This window comes from Gossypium hirsutum, chromosome A13, assembly GCF_007990345.1.
Source record: "Gossypium hirsutum isolate 1008001.06 chromosome A13, Gossypium_hirsutum_v2.1, whole genome shotgun sequence".
In the NCBI taxonomy this organism is placed as follows: Eukaryota; Viridiplantae; Streptophyta; class Magnoliopsida; order Malvales; family Malvaceae; genus Gossypium; species Gossypium hirsutum.
In genome coordinates, this window is record NC_053436.1 from 83,811,070 (window position 1) to 83,816,323 (window position 5,254).

Below are 5,254 nucleotides of genomic sequence, written 5' to 3' on the forward strand. Positions count from 1 at the left end.
GAGCAAACTTTTATACAAAGAAGACGTGAACAAATAGCTCAAAGACAAGTCAGGATGGACCTTGGAAATTAGAATCAAGACCAAGTAAATGAAGCCGGTCATGTACGAAATCTCATCCTTATTGCCGATGATAGGGATCGGTGCATCAGACAATATGTTGTGCCACTTTTCTATGAGTTAAATCTAGGAATTAGAAAGCCAGATATTGAGGCAACCTAATTTGAATTGAAACCAGTGATGTTTCAAATGCTACAAATGGTGGGCCAATTCAGTGGTATGCCAACGGAAGATCCACATCTCCACCTTCGATTATTTATGGAGGTGAGTGATTCATTCAAGGTAGCCGGTGTGACTAAAGACACACTGAGGTTGAAGTTGTTTCCATACTCATTGCAACATTGAGGACGAGCATGGCTCAATTCATTGCCACTAAATTCCATATCTGCATGGCATGAATTAGTAGAGATATTTTTGTTTAAGTATTTCTCGCCTAGCAAAAATGCTAAGTTGAGGAACGAGATCACAACTTTTTGACAATTGGATGATGAGTCTTTATATGACGCTTAAGAGCGATTCAAGAAGTTACTTCGTAAGTGTCCTCATCATGAGATTCCTTATTGTATCCAATTGGCGATATTCTATAATGGTCTCAATGTATATACAAGATAGATGGTAGATGCTTCTGCGAATGGTGTAATTTTATCTAAGTCTTATAATGAGGCTTATGAGATCATCGAGAGGATCACAAGTAATAACAATCAATGATCAAAAAATCAAACAGCTTCAAGAAGATGCGTAGCCAGAGTTCATGAAGTTGACGCCCTCACTTTGTTATCAACTCAGGTATCGTATATTTCCTCTATGTTAAAACAGATTACCGCTAATAGTGCTAATAATTTTGTAGCTCAACCACCAAGTTCGTTTGAAATAATTTCCTATGTGTACTGTGGGGAAGGTCATTCTTTTGAAAATTGTCCATCAAATCCTGAGTCAGTGTACTATGTGGGGAACCAATAGCAAAATAGGAGTGGAGAAGGACCTCAGATCAACTTCTACAATCTTTCATGGCGTAATCATCCTAATTTTTATTGGAGAAACCAAGGAAATGGACCGAACAGCAACCTATAAGAGCATAAACCCAACCAATCTCAAGGTTTTAATCAGCAAGCTCCAAAACCAGCTTAAGGTGAAGCATCAAACAGTTTGGAGAACTTGTTGAAAGCATACATGGCAAAGAATGAAGCTTTGATCCAAAGCCAAGCAGTAATATTGAAAAATTTGGAAAACCAAATGGGTCAGTTAGCTACTGAGCTTCGTAATAGACCGCAAGGAACCTTGCCAAGCAATACTGAGAATCCAAGAAATTTGGGTAAAGAACATATCAAGGTAGTGCATTGCGAAGTGGTAAAATTTTGGAACCTCAATTGATTGATGTCAAAGATAAGCCCATTGAGAAGAATCAACCAGCTATTGAAATTCCTACACCAAAAGAGTCTGAATCTGCAAAGACTAACAAGGTAAATCCTAACTTAATGAATCCAGATACTTTAACATCTTCTTTGGATGTAAATTTACCTACTCAGAAGAGTTATCCGATTCAACGAAAAGTTCCATCACCTCCATATCCGCAAAGATTACAGCAACACAAGCAGAAACAAAAGGTACAATTCAAGAAGTTTTTGGATGTTCTGAAGCAGTTACACATCAATATTTCGTTGGCAGAGGCTTAGAACAAATGCCAAATTATATGAAGTTTATGAAGGATATACTGTCCAAGAAGAAATGGCTAAGTGACTATGAGACTGTTACCTTGACAAAGGAGTGAAGTGTGTTCCTACAAAACAAACTGCCACCGAAATTGAAAGTCCTAGGAAGCTTTACTATACCCTGCAACATTGGTGAATCTTACTGTGGTAAAAATTTGTGTGATTTAAGAGCGAGTATCAACTTGATGCCTAAGTCTATTTTCAAGATGCTAGGGGTAGGTGAAGTAAGACCTACAAATGTAATGCTTCAGCTAGTAGACCGATCTTTAGCATACCCCAAGGGAAAGATCGAGGATGTTTTGGTAAAAGTTGATAAATTTATTTTTCTTACTGATTTCATTGTCATAGATTTTGAAGCAGATAAGGAAGTGTCGGTCATCCTTGGGAGACCTTTCTTAGCCGCGGAAAGAATGTTAATTCATGTGTAGAAAGGTGAACTCACCATGCGAGTTTAAAACGATCAGGCAGCCTTTAACATTCTTAAAGTAATGAAATTTCCTGATCCAACAGAAGAGTGTTCAATTATGGAAAAGATAGAAAACTTGGTTTCTATGGAAAGAAATTTTGAAGAAGATCCATTGGAGAAAGCCTTAGATCTTGATCCTTTGGAGGATGAAGAAGGTGAAGAAAACATGGCTTTGATGGAAGCCAATCCAAGAAATTTTATTCAATCCACACGATTTAAATCGTTGGAGTTAGAAGTCAAAGAATTTGTGTAACCCAAGTTGTCAATTGAAGAACCACCTAAACTCAAACTAAATGTACTTCCTTCCCATTTGAAATACATTTATTTAGGTGACTGTTTAACTTTGCCTGTGATTATTTCAGTAGAACTGACGAAAGATCAAGAGGAGCAACTAATTGCTATTCTAAAGAAATTTAAGAAAGCAATTGGTTGGACCATAGCTGATATTCGAGGAATCATCTACCCTATTTCAGATAGTTCGTGGGTAAGTCCGGTGCAGTGTGTGCCGAAGAAAGGTGGAATCACAAACGAGTTGATTCTAACAAGAACTGTTACTGGTTGGAAAATCTGTATTGATTACAATAAATTGAATAAAGCCACTCGGAAGGATCATTTTTCGTTGCCTTTTATGGATCAGATGTTAGATCGACTGGCAGGTAATGAATTCTATTTTTTTTAGATGGCTATTCGGGATATAACCAAATAGTTGTAGCTCTAGAGGACCAACATAAAACAACCTTTACTTGTCCATACGGTATGTTTGTTTTTAGGCAAATGCCTTTTGGTTTACGAAATGCACCTGTAACATTTCAATGATGCATGATGGCAATATTCACTGATATGGTTGAAAATTTTGTTGAGGTTTTCATGGATGACTTATCTGTTTTTGGTAACACTTATGATATTTGTTTGAGTAATTTGGCTAAGGTACTAAAGAGATGCGAAGAGACAAATCTTGTCCTTAATTGGGAAAAATGCCATTTTATGGTTAAGGAAGGGATTGTCTTGGGGCATAAAATCACAAAGAGAGGAATTGAAATCGATAAAGCAAAGGTGGATGTAATTGAAAGATTACCGACTCCAATTAATGTGAAAAGAGTCAAAAGTTTCTTAGGTCATACAGATTTTTATCGAAGGTTTATCAAAGATTTCTAAAAAATTTCTAAACTGTTGTGTTTGTTGTTAGAGAAAGACACAATGTTTGATTTCAATAAAGCATGTTTGGAAGCTTTTGAAGAACTAAAGAAAGAGTTAATGCCCCAATAATCATTACACCTCATTGGAGCTCACCTTTTGAGTTGATGTGCGATGCAAGTGATTATGCCATTAGAGTTGTGATGGGTCAAAAAAGAAACAAAGTGTTTCACCCTATTTACTATGCAAGTAGAACTTTGACGGGAGCCCAACTCAATTATACGGTAACTGAAAATGAGCTCTTTGCTATAGTTTTTACTTTTGAAAAATTTTGCTCATATCTTATAGGTACCAAAGTTATAGTATTTACTGACCATGCAGCCAATAAATACTTACTCATGAAGAAAGATGCGAGACCGATGCTAATTCATTGGATACTATTACTCCAAGAATTTGACCTTGAGATCCAAGACAGAAAAGGTGTCGAAAATCAAATAGCTGATCATCTGTCAAGGTTGGAGCAAGATGAGGTAACTCAATCATGTGTGCCTATCAACGAGAATTTCCCAGATGAACACTTATTTGAGGTAAGTCAAATTCTTGAAACACCTTGGTTTGCTGATTTTTCCAATTATCTTGCATGTGGAATAATTCCTCGAGAAATGAAATACTATGTAACAGCCCGATTTTGGGCCTAGTCAGAATAGTGGTTTCAGAACCACTATTTCAGGGCTGGAAAAATTATTTTTAATGTTATTTTTTGTATTATAGCATGATTATATGAGTGCATGAAAAGTTTGGTGAAATAATTTTCGCGATTTCATGCTTAATTGCGAAAAAGGATTAAATCGCATAAAGGGTAAAAGTTTTGTTTTGCTAGCTAAATATGTTAAATAACTAGAGAAAAAAAATTTTGGGTGTTTAAAGTGCAAATAGACCTTAGAAGGGGTGCTTGGCCGGCTATAGAGAGAAAGAAATTGAAAAGTCAAAATTGGTGGGTATTAGGTACCATATTTGGTATTAAAATAATAAAAAGAAAAAAAAAAAGATGTCATCTTTTCATCTTTCTTCCTTCCCCCACTGAAAATACCAACAAAATAACGATTTTGAGAGCTCAAAATTTCAGCAACTTTCATCCCTTGCAAATTAAGGAAATCGAGATTTGGGCTTAAATCGGAAAGTACGAGGTTTTGGACTAAAATGGAGTAATTGGTCGAAATTTACATTCAAGGTAAGTTCGTATGATATTAATAGTGCAATGTTATGTTTGAATTATAATTCTTTACTATTATTGCATATGTTGTATGATTTAATATATATATTGGAAATTCTGATGAAATGATGTATATGATGTGGAAATATGACATGGGAGAATATTACATGAAATGCAAGAAAATGATGATCCATGACAAGTGATATATGCAATATGTGATATATGTTATGTAAATTCTTAAAAGCTTATTTGCTATATGAGTTATGCCTTATTATGCTATGAAAGGGCAATTGATACTATGGATAGTGAGATCGACACTTCAAGTAAGTTCGATAGAGATGTAGTATCGAAAAATCCCGTCTGAACCTTAGGAATAGTCTAGGGTACAAGTGACATGTCACTAGGAATTAAGAAATTTGAACTTGTTGAGTTAGTCCAAGTTCGTGATATATTTGAAGCATCTGAGCTCATTGAATTAGTCTGAGTTCATTATGGATGCGAACATCCGAACTCGTTGAATTGGTTTGAGTTCATAATAGATGCAATACATGTAATTGGGTTCCAGGCAATGGTCTTGTGTGTCCTACTGGTGGCTAGGTAATCCTTGAGTTGGTCGGATACCTGATAGCTTGTGTGAACACCCCGCGTTGCTACACCTTGACCAATAGCTGCTAT

General features: G+C 35.9%; 1 non-coding gene across 1 annotated transcript; it reads right to left on the minus strand.

Moving 5' to 3' along the window:
* Nucleotides 1–504: 504 nt before the first annotated feature.
* LOC121212803 (small nucleolar RNA R71) lies at nt 505–611 on the minus strand. Its single transcript, XR_005908177.1, has one exon. It is a non-coding gene; the product is annotated as a small nucleolar RNA R71 (small nucleolar RNA).
* Nucleotides 612–5,254: the final 4,643 nt, after the last annotated feature.